General features: G+C 39.4%; 1 protein-coding gene across 1 annotated transcript in view; it reads left to right on the top strand.

The window, feature by feature from the left end:
• Positions 1–3,332: 3,332 nt before the first annotated feature.
• Positions 3,333–12,500, top strand: part of LOC115218265 — a 70,048-nt gene continuing 60,880 nt past the window's right edge. The window contains exon 1 of the mRNA XM_036508290.1: positions 3,333–3,335. The gene's annotated coding sequence lies outside the window, so the exon portion shown is untranslated. The remainder of the gene's footprint in view (positions 3,336–12,500) is intronic.

Raw genomic sequence — 12,500 nt, 5'->3', positions numbered from 1 at the left:
ATTGTCGGGCCCGGTCTATACAAAGCCTTGCCAAGATGCCACGCATAGTGGGATGAATATATAATATATTTGGTTGGTTAGCAAGCTACTTACCACTTACCACACAGCCACTACTGTGATATATATTTTGATATATATATATACTCAAAATAAGCAACAAGGATATCCAGAGGTAATGCAGTACGATCGTTTCATGCAACTCCACTTAATTGAACAACGCAATCATTACATCAGTTTAAAATGTAGAGCAATCTTCAGCTGCACAAAGACATAGAATTTAATTAAATTAGAACAGATAGACACATTAGTATAATTGTACCTAAAATCTCCAAGACGTTAATGAGATAGACAAAGAATTTGTTGTACCTACAACAGCATAGTCGTAACTAAAATTTTCAAGGAGACACTGCCTGTCACTGATTTTTTATGGGGTCAGGTTTAATTTATAGACTAGTTTATCAAATCCCTTAAATATACAAGGGATTTGATAAACTAGTCTATAAATTAAAACTGACCCCATAAAAAAAAAATGATCGTACTGCATTACCTCTGGATATCCTTGTTGCTTATTTTGATTTTAATCACCTTATTTTGAAATGTATGGATAATACCGTACTAAGTCTGGTGTCTCAACTTAAGTACCATATTCATCTGAATCCAAATTTTTGCTCAACTCATATATATATATATATATTATATATATATATTTATATATATATATATATAATGTAGGTCCCGGTTGAGTCGGGTTAACCACAGTAAATAAGTACTCAATACATAGCAGAGTAAATTAATTTATTTTATAGAAGGAGCTTCTACAGACTAGAACTGTTTCATTCAAATGAAATCATCAATGAAACAGTTCTAGTCCTGTAGAAGCTCCTTCTATAAAATAATAATATATATATATATATATATATATATATATATATATATATATAATATATATATATATATATATATATATAAATATATATAACTATATATAACTTATTAGTAATAACTAATATACACAATATTAGAGAATACCAATATCAGGGCCAGCTTAAGACCCATAGTGGCCCCGAGTACTTAAGTGATTTTTGGTGCCCCAATATATTTGTAATTCAAAATATAAACAATAATAAACCATAAAATAAATTCATATTTTTCGAATGAAACAAAATTAACAGAAAGATGAAAAATAATGTTTATTTTTGTATATTTCCATTTTATATTTGAAAAGTTTTCTCTTACTTTGTTTTTTGATTGCAAAGTCTTTTATCAGATCTTCGCTATGGCACCATGGACATTTCGAAATTATATTTCCGATCATATAAACCACTTCGAGTATTATTTTAGCAAGTTTAAAGCGATTTCTTTTGTGCCGTAAACCTTTTACCGTTTCAGTGGCGCGTCCTTCCCTTAACGCCCTAAGCACCTGTTTATTTTGCTTAATGGTTAATCCAGTGCCATCTAATATATACACCACGAATGTATATAAAAATACGAGGGAATCTTTTTTTTTGCAGACATTCCATCTTATAGAAATGAAAGTAGTATCTCCCTATTTAAATATTGAAGGGCACATTGAATACAGTATGTCTGAAACAACGACAACAACAAAATATGGGATGGAATGCCATGGATGGAACGCCTTTGATGAGATATTTGTTTGGACTGAACTGCCTATGGACCAAACAAGAACAACAACAACAACAATATTAATTAGCAACTCCCCAATTTTTAATCAATGCTCTAAAATGTCAGCTGATATTTATTTGTCCCGAAAGCATCTGATTCGTCTATTTTTTTTTTCCTGTTTTGGCAATTCCCATCCGGCCAACCCTTCCTCCTCTACTCCCCACGACCCCTCCCCATACACGCCATACCGACAAACAGACAGACAAAAGCTACAAACAATAGATTAATTTGGTAATTCTGCAGCATATGAAACCAGCAAAATAATAGCGACATAATAGATTAGGTGAAAGCCCGAGCGAAAGGAAGCGAGCTGTTGTAATATAACAACAATATGTAATGGTAATAATAATAATAATAATAATAATAATAATAATAATAATAATAATGATAATAATAATAATACGGACAGCTTGTTGGAAATGTCTATTGAAGGCAGCACACTTGATGTGAAGCAAGCATCGAAGACAATCACTGTTTAATATTTCAGGTAACAATTACTAAGAATAGAATTTAAAATAAAAGTTTTCATAAAACGTAAAGCAACGAAAACAACCCGCCAAAAAACGCAAAAAAAAAAAAAGAGAAAAAGTCAAGAACAACAACAACAACAACAAAAAGAGAGAGAAAGAGAGAGAGAAAACGGCAAAAAGCCCCAAACCCAGTCCGAACAAGCAATTTCATTAGGACTGGGTCTTTGCCAAAGGAGCTTGTTATATAAATAGCAGTCAATAAAAAGGTGGAATATCTGCAGTGGAATAAATGAAATATCACATGACAGTGGTAGAAGGCAGAGGTAGGTCACGATGCAGTCGCGCTTTGCGAGAGGAGGAGGAGGTGGATGAAGCGAAGGAGGAGGAGGAAGGAGGTATTAGTGCTGGCAAACCTGCTGCTTCTAACTAAACTCAATTGACAATTGATTACAGCCAACGATAAAATCGATACAGTACTGTTTGGTGTACGTGCGTGCGTGCGTGCGTGCGTGCGTGTGTGTTGTGTTTGTGTGTGCGCGTGCGTGCGTGCGTGTGTGTGTGTGTGTGTGTGTGTGCGTGTGTGTGTGCGTGTGTGTGTGTGTGTGTGTGTGTGTGTGTGTGTGTGTGTTCAGGCCGAACAAGAGCAATGCATTCGTTGAACGTATTCAAGTATTCAAGATGAGGTAATTACATATTCAGTTAGTAGGTTAACGAAACAGAGAAATAAATAAATAAATAATGACAATGCTCCTGCTACTGCTGCTGCTGCTGATGATGATGATGATTATGATGATGATGTTGGTGATAATAACTGATTGGCAGTCTCACAGTATTGACTTGAGAAGGATTCAATTTATAATTAGAGGAAAATAATAATGCACAAACTTTTGGTGGTTTGGAAACTGGCGGGAAATTTGATATGTTTTGCAATAAGTTCAATGATGATGATGTTGATGGTGATGATGGTGGTGATGATAATAATAATAATAATAATAATAATAATAATAATATAATAATAATAATAATATTAATAATAGAAATTAAGGCCAACAGACCAGATATAGTTGTCAGAGATCATGAAGAAAAAAAATGCTTTCTAATTGATGTATCAATACCGGCAGATGACAACGTGTCTCTAAAAGAAATGGAGAACTCTCAAATACAAAGACCTGGAAATAGAAGGTAACTAGAATGTGGAATCTGAAAACAGAAACAATCCCTATCATAGTAGGTGCATTAGGCATGATAAAAATATATTCAGACAAATACATAACAAAACACCAGGACTTACAAGCACATATATACATACAAAAATTGCACTACTAGTACTGCACACATCCTACGCAGAACACTTTCCATACAATAACCATCAGAGCATCACAACAAATCACAGCACATACCCAAGGCACACAGAGCTGTGCTCGGTAGTGAAGTGAAAGCACGCTATAAAATAAAACTACTGAATAATAATAATATATAATAATAATATAATAATAATAATAATAATAATATAGGAACTGCTCATATCCTACGCAAAATAATTTCTTTGTAATCTCAAGTTTAAAACAAACATATTTTCGTATGTGTTTTTTTAGGCATTCACTAGTACAACACTAAGTCACAAACCAATATATGGCACCCTAGGCATACACACCAACATGAACTTCCAACTTGTTGGCTCTTGAGGTCTCTGGAGCGAGACTTGGAGCCAGCTTGTGCAAATGTAAAGCAAAAGTCAAATATAGAATAATAATAATAATATAATAATAATAATAATAATAATAATAATAATAATAAAATAATAATAATCGTTTCTACTTTAGGCACAAGGCCTGAAATTTGGGGGAGAGGAATAGGGATTACATCCAGTATTCAACTGGTACTTAATTTATCGACACCTAACGGATGAAAGGTAAAGTCGACCTCGGCGGAATTTGAACTCAGAACGAAAAGACGGACGAAATGCCGCTTAGCATTTTGCCCAGCATGATAACGATTCTGTCAGCTCGTCGCCTTAATAATAATAATAATAATAATAATAATAATAATAACAACAATATAATAATAATAATAATAATATATAAAATAATAATAATAATAATGGTGCAGAAGTAGTGGGGGAGCATCATAGCCATGTGTTGAGAGGGATTCTTTGGGGTTTGAATAATTCACCTCTGGAAACATGGGTGGTTCTTTCAACATCCTTAAACAACCCTTATTCGGGACCTTTTGAGCGGGATGGGCTACTCAACCTGAGAAAAAATTCTAACTGGGCCCCACCGCAAGGTCATGTGCTGTTTATCTTGATATGAGATCACCATGTCGCGCACATATGGTTGTGATGCATGTGCCTGGTGTACCCTTATCAGACGGGTAGTCATGATGGGTATATTGGGCTTCGTATATTTTACCCCAGTGTCACTTTGATGGCATGAACTGCTCTCTCACTCAGTAATAATAATAATAATAATAATAATAATAATAATAATAGAAAATGGCTACTCAACCTGAAGAAAATAAGGCTACTCAACCTGAAGAAAATTCTAACTGGGCCTCACCTGCAAGGTCATGTGCTGTTTATCTTGATATGCGATCACCATGTCGCGCACATATGGTTGTGATGCATGTGCCTGGTGTACCTTTATCAGACGGGTAGTCATGATGGGTATATTGGGCTTCGTATATTTTACCCCAGTATCACTTTGATGGCATGAACTGCTCTCTCACTCAATAATAATAATAATAATAATGATGATGATGATGATGATGATGATGATGATGATGATGATGATAATCCACTATGGGATCAAGCTGGCAAGTGGTGAAACTATAAAGGAAGTCGGAGAGAAAGGATATAAGTACCTGGGTATCATTGAAAGAGCTAAGATGAATGCATATAAGATGAAAGAAATGTAGAGGAAAGAGTATTTGAGGAGAACTCGGCTTGTGCTCCAATCGAAGCTAAATGGCCGCTATAAGATTAGAGCAATTAACACATGGGCTGTTGGTTTGATGAGATATGGGGCAGGAATAGTATCTTGGAAGAAGCATGAATTACAAGAGATAGACCAGAGAACACGTAAATTAATGACAATGAACAAGGAACTACACCCCAAGAGTGATGTGTCAAGATTGTATGTAAAGAGGAAAGAAAGAGGACGGGGATTGGAGTGTTGTGAAGGTTGTGTAAGGGAAGAGGACAATAGCCTGGTTTGGTATGTCAAGAGGAGTAAATAAGAAATGATTAAAGCAGTGAAAATGCAGGGAACTTTTAAAGTGAGCAAAGCTGTAGATCCGACACAATTTAAGAAAGACCAGAGAGAGCAGATGAAGAAAATTTGGCAGGACAAGAAGATGCACAGTCACTTCTTGAAGAATAAAGATGAGATTGATTGGAATAGAACCTGGTAATGGCTTCAGAAAGGAGACGTAAAAGAGCCCACTGAGGTATCAGTGTGCAGCACTCAAGAACAAACTCTCAGAACAAACTACTCCAAATATCACATTGATAAAAGCACTGACTCGCTACAGTGTAGGATGTGCTCTGAGAAGGGAGAAAGTATAAGCCGTATTGTTAGTGAGCGCTATAAGCTCGCACAAAGCGAATACGAAAGGAGATACGACATGTGGCCAGATATGTCCACTAGCTGTTGTGCGGTAAAGCAAACCTCGAGAGAGAGAGAGAGAGAGCCGAACAGTGATATGAACAGAAGCCAGAGGGAGAAAGTGAAAGCGAACATTACAAAATACTCTGGGATTTTAACATGCAGTGCGACTAAATCAAAGAGACGAGACGACCAGATATCGTGATCATCCATAAAGATAAAAAAGAAGCAAAGTTAATAGATGCTGCAATACCAGGCGATTCGAGGTTGAAAGGTAAAGAAACAAAAAAGATTGGGAAATACCAGCCACTGCGGGACGAGATTGAAAAGTTATGGGGCATGAGGAAAGTAATGGTGATACCGAGTGGTAATTGGAGCATTAGGAGCAGCTTCCAAGGGCTTTGAAAAACATATTAAGAATATTGGGGCTGCTGTCAGGCTCGAGGTGATCCAGAAGACGGCATTGTTGGGTACAGCTCACATTCTAAGGAGAGTATTGTCTTTTTGAGAACAGAGACGAAGTCGGTGAATTTGAGAAGCTTCGACCGTAACAATGTGAAATGCACGACCCAGAAAATTGACGAGATTCTGAAATACATTCTGGCGGAAAATCTAACGGAAAGAAGGGACTTGATCAGATCCACCTCAATTTTAGTAGATGAACTGGTTGGAAAGAAAGAGAAGAAAGCAGGCGGACAGAAGGAGCCATGGTGGAAGCGGAGAATTGAAGGCAATATTTAAAACTTTGCGTAAAAATCTGAGTCGCATAGAAGAATGGTCCAAAGAGCAATGGAAGAATGCTAAAAAAGGTACAAAGGCATATTTTGAAGCAAAATACCAAACAGAAAAGAAAACGCTCAAAACTGTTATCGAAACCCTAAAACAATATGTGCGGGCAAAAACATTAAAGGTGCAACGCTACACTGATCGCATATCGCAGTTCCGGCAAAGCCAGTTCGACTTGTGTGGAATAGCGGAGAACGTGTGTGCACTGATTAAGAACAGCATACCTAGTTGGAAAACACGTCTTTTCTGTAACAAGTAGCACTTAGCCAAGGTAACAATCAAAAGAGGTATCTTTCAGGGAGACTCTTGTTCACCATTGTTAGTTTTTATAGCCTTGGTACCATTTTCTGTTGTCCTACGCAAAATCAACGCGCACTATGAGCTGAGAAAGAATGGACCTCGTCTCAACCACCTTGTCTTCATGGATGATTTAAAACTGTTCGCAAAAACAGAGCCTGAAATGGAGAAGCTGGTTGAGACTGCAGATGTGCAGCAAGGATATAGAGATGGTATTCAGTATCTCGAAGTGTGCGGAGCTCAGTTTGAAACGGGGGAAAGGAGTAAATTGTAGGGTCATAGAATTGCCAAGCGGAGAGAGAATGGAAGACCCGGATGATGATGGGTACAAGTGCTTAAGGATCTTGGAACTGGACAATATCTTACGCAGAGAAATGAAAGACAAGGTCATCACTACATATCTGAAACGTCTCAAACTTCTCTTGAAATCAAAACTCAACTCAAATAACCTTGTGACTGCCATCAACATATGGGCTGCTGCTGTAGTCCGCTATAGTGCACCCATCCTGAGATGGACACAAGCGGAGATTAACCAACCCCTTGGCACTACTCGAAAGACAATGATAATACATGGTGCCCCTCCCCCTAAGGCAAATGTACACAGGCTCTACATGAGAAGGGGTAAAGGTGGACGTGGTCTGATTAGCGTACGGGAGTGCATCAACAGTGAAAGAAGAAACGAAGCAGAGTATTTGGTGAATAGCAAGCCAGACCTGCTACAGTATGCTGTTAATGCAGAAGGATTTACCAAAAATGGACTTGAGAGTGCTCATGAATTCTGACCACGAAAAATCAATGAGAGAGAAGAATCCCTACTCCGCATGAAATTATGTGATCAGTTCCACTGTGGAACTAACAAATTAAAAGACAAGAAGCATCATGGAGATGGCTCAGCAAGGGTGACCTGAAAAAGAATGCTGAAAGCCTAATCATCACTGCCCAGAATCAGGCATTGGATACGAACTCAGTGAAAAGAGATATCTACCCAACAAGTGCAACGAATCTCTGCAGAATGTGTGGGAAGAGGGTCGAAAGCGTGATTCACATTGTTAGTGCTTGTGAAAATCTTGCGCAGAAAGAGTACTAGCGCAGATACGACAAGGTAACCCAAAACCTTTATTGGCTACTATGCCGGAAGTATGGATACGAGGTAACAGGTGCATGGTACCAACATACACAGGAAAAGGTAATGGACAAAAAGGGGAAGGCAAAAATCCTCAGGGATTTTAACTTCCAGACAGACAAGGTGTTAGAGCACCGAAGGCCGGATATAGTAACCTTTAGGAAGGACAAACAAGAGTGCCTAATAATCGATGTGGCAGTACCAGGAGATCAACATATCATCATCAAAGAGAAAATACAGAGAGAGAGAGTCAGATTGATAGATAGATTGACAGAGAGAGAGATAAAGAGAGAGAGAGATAGAGAGAGAGAGAAAGATAAATAGATAGATAGAGTTAGATAGAAAGATAGATAGATAGAGAGAGAGAGTAAGATAGATAGATAGAGAGTAAGATAGATAGATAGATAGATAGAGAGGGAGAGAGAGAGAGAGAGAGAGAGAGAGAGCACTCCTATTTATATCATTGCCAGACGAGAATCGTCTGCTGTAGATGCCAGAACTGTGAGTTCGACCTGCTTAGTCTCCTCAATGGCAGACGTCCACTAGCGGCATAATAGCCGAATCTCATTGTCAATGATATATAGAATTTCAGTGTCTTTTCAGGTGATGATGTCACAAATGGCCAACAGGCCGGCGCCTATGACAAACGATTGTCGTCTGCCGGCAAACACATATACGCGTGCCTTTATGCACCATGCGCCCACAGGAGACGACCTTTCAAAGTAAATAACTCAGGATTTGGTATCCTAACAAAACATCCACGTCATGTTGGCCATAATGATTGCCTTTTGATAAGTACTAATTAATTAAACAGTGACCAAATACGAATTAATTAAACAGTGACCAAATACGAATTAATTATTCAGTGACCAAATGTTAATTAATTGTAGTTTGACCAATAAACTAATTAAACCTACAGTCTAGGTAGATGTAAACAGTGTCGACTGGTCCAGTTGTAAAGACTAAGTTGTTTAATGGGACGATGTGGTAATATGTTAGAATTTTAGTCAAATGGTATTCGGAGAGTATGGTTTCAATTCTCACAGAACCGACTACTACACTTACTGCACCATATTATAAATCTTAAGGCGGCGAGCTGGCAGAAACGTTAGCACGCCGGGCGAAATGCTTAGTGGTATTTCGTCTGCCGCTACGTTCTGAGTTCAAATTCCGCCCAGGTCGACTTTGCCTTTCATCCTTTCGGCCGGATGAAATAAGTACCGGTTACGCACTGGGGTCGATATAATCGACTTAATCTGTTTGTCTGTCCTTGTTTGTCCTCTCTGTGTTTAACCCCTTGTGGGTAGTAAAGAAATAGGTATTTCGTCTGCCGCTACATTCTGAGTTCAAATTTCGCCGACGTCGTCTTTGCCTTTCATCCTTTCGGGGTCGATAAATTAAGTACCAGCTGCGTACTGGGGTCGATCTAATCGACTGGCCTCCTCCCCCGAAATTTCGGGCCTTGTGCCTAGAGTAGAAAAGAATATTGTAAATCTTGTTGAAACCACTTAAGTCACGTTTTTCTCTCTCCATTCCTTACCTGTAGCTCTTCCAATTTCATCTTCCTCTTTCTCCCTCTTTATATCAGCTCTTTTCTTCCCCCTCCTCCCCTCCTCCTCTTTTTCTCTCCCACTTCCTCTTCCTCTTCCTCCTCCTCCTTCCTCTTCCTCTTCCTCCTCCTCTTCTTCCTCTCCCACTTCCTCTTCATCCACCTCCTCCTCCTCCTCCTCCTCCTCCTCCACCACCTCCTCCTCTCCTCCTCCCTCCTCCCCTCCACCACATCCTCCTCCACCTCCTCCTCCTCCTCCTCCTCTCCCTCTTCCTCCTCCTCCTCCCCTCCTCTTCTTCCTCTCCCACTTCCTCTTCTTCCTCCTCATCCCCTCCTCCTCTTCTTCCTCTCCCACTTCCTCTTCTTCCTCCTCCTCCACTCCTCTTCCTCCATTCCTCCCTTCCTCTTCCTCTCCTCCTCCACCTCTCCCTTCTTCCTCTCCAACTCCCCTTCCTCTTCCTCCTCCTTCTTCCTCTCCCACTTCCCCTTCCTCTTCCTCCTCCTCCCCCCCTCCTCCTTCTCCTCTCCCCTTCCCTTCCTCCTCCTCCTCCCCTCCTCCTTCTTCCTCTCCCACTTCCCCTTCCTCTTCCTCCTCCTCCACCTCCTCCTTTCTTCTTCCCCCTCCTCATCTCCCCTCCTCTTCCTCCTCCTCTTCCCTTCTCTCTCTCTCTCTCTCGTCTTTCATCTGCCTTCTCCCTCACTCCACCTCCTCTCCTCTACAGTAAGAAACAAGTCCCCTCTTGCGCCTCTCTTCCTCCCCATTCCTCTCAACACTGTGTCAGAGAAAAGGTGACAATTACTAATGAAGCACACACACCTACCATCACTCGCTCCTCTTCCTCTGTCGTTCTGCCTGTCTTCTGTCTGTCTGTCTGTCTGTATGTGCATGTGTATGTATGTATGTATGTATGTATGTATGTATGTATGTATGCATGTATGTATGTATGTGTATATGTGTGTATGTACGTATGCATGCACGTGTGCATGAATGTATGTATGTATGTATGTATGTATGTATGTATGTATATATGTATGTATGTAGTATGTATGTATGTGTGTACGTACGTATGCATGTACGTATGCATGAATGCATGTATGTATGCATGTACTTGCCCTTTACTTCAGGATTATCTTTTCCATGTTGTTGATTCGGAAGAATTAGGTTGCCGAGGCTCTATAGAGCATGGTTGATGATGTGTGTGATGATGATGATGATGATGATGATGATAACTATATGCATATATGCACGCATCTGTCTGTCTGTCTGTCTGTCTGTCTGCCTGTCTGTTTATATATTTCTCCCTCTTTCTCTCTGTCTATCTATCTATCTATCTACTCAAAAACACACACAGACATCATCATCATCATCATCATCATTATCATCATCATCATCATCATCGTCGTCGTCGTAGTCCTCCTTGTCCTCCTCCTCGTCTTCCTCCTCCTCCCTCCTCCTCCTCCTCCTCCCCATCGTCATCATCATCATCATCATCATCGTCAAGTTAACCGTCATTGGCTCACCAATCGATAAATATTTCTCCAGTTTTCTTCTCTTCTCGGCAAATGGAGAAACCTTGAGTTCCAGCATTGAGTGAACTCATTGAGTTTGAACTCAACACCAGACGGTTAACGGTAGCGCTCCGTTAATATATCTCGTGACCCCACTACATTTCAATTATCTTTGAGTAAAAGAAAAAACAAGCAAAACACAAAACAAAATTGGTAACAAACAAAAAAGTAAATAAAAAAAAGACACAATGACAAATAGGCGCAGGAGTGGCTGAGCGGTAGGAAGTTTGCTTCCCAACCACATGGTTCCGGGTTCAGTCCTATCGCACGGCACTTTGAGTAAGCATCTTCTATTATAGTGCCGGACCGACTAAAACCTTGTGAGTAGATTTGGTAGAAGGAAACTGAACGAAGCTCTTTGTGTATAAGTATGTGTGTATGTATGTATGTATGTATATATATATCTTAGCGGTTCGGCAAAAGAGACCGATAGAATAAGTACTAGGCTTACAAAGAATAAGTTCTGGGGTCGATTTGCTCGACTAAAGGCGGTGCTCCAGCATGGCCGCAGTCAAATGACTGAAACAAGTAAAAGAGTATATATATATAATATATATATATATATATAATATATATATATATATATTATATATATATATATATAATATATATATATATATAATGCGTGTATGTCTCTGTGTCTGTATTTTCCCACATCACCGCTTGGTAACCGGTGTTGGCGTGTTTACGTGCCCCCATGACTTAGTGCTTCGGCAAAAGGGGCCGATAGATTAAATTCCAGGTTTTAAAGAAAGAAAGAAAGAAAGAAAGAAAGAAAGAAAGAAAGAAAGAAAGAAAAAATACTGGGGTCAATTCGTTCGACTAAACTCGTTCAAGGTGGTGCCCCAGCATGGCCGCACTCTAATGACTGACACAAATAAAAGATACAAAGAAAGTAAACAAACAGACGTGGAGGGGGGGGGGGCAAATAGGATTGGAGAGATGGTGGTGGTAGTGGTGGTGGTGGTCCAGTGAGTGGCAGGAGGAGGCAGGTTAATGACGAAGGGGGCTGTGTGTCAAGATGACACAGCGATAGTTTTTATGCCATTTTACGGGAGGCGTGTCTGTTAGTTCGAACCAGGCAGGTACATCGAGTTTGGTGGTGTTTCGCTGCGTGTAAAAAGGTAAAACCGGTATTTAAAAAGTTCTATTAATATCCAAGAGCAGTGTGTTTGGTGAGAAATGTTACACTTAAGTCTGTGTTCACATGCCGGATTGAATATATAAATACATGTTTGTAGAAATTGCGCTATGTCTCAGCGTCAAGTGTATTGGTGTGATTATGCTGAAACTGAGTTAATATACGTTTCTGAGCAATCATTGTTATGTTAACGATAAACCATTCAACTATCTAAATAATATGGACATTATTCATGGAATCTGTTATCAAGCATGAAGAATTTAGCTGAAATGCATGG

This window comes from Octopus sinensis, linkage group LG13 (assembly GCF_006345805.1).
Source record: "Octopus sinensis linkage group LG13, ASM634580v1, whole genome shotgun sequence".
Taxonomy (NCBI): domain Eukaryota; kingdom Metazoa; phylum Mollusca; class Cephalopoda; order Octopoda; family Octopodidae; genus Octopus; species Octopus sinensis.
The sequence above is the reverse complement of the archived record's forward strand: the minus strand, read 5'-3'. Positions and strand labels throughout refer to the sequence as shown.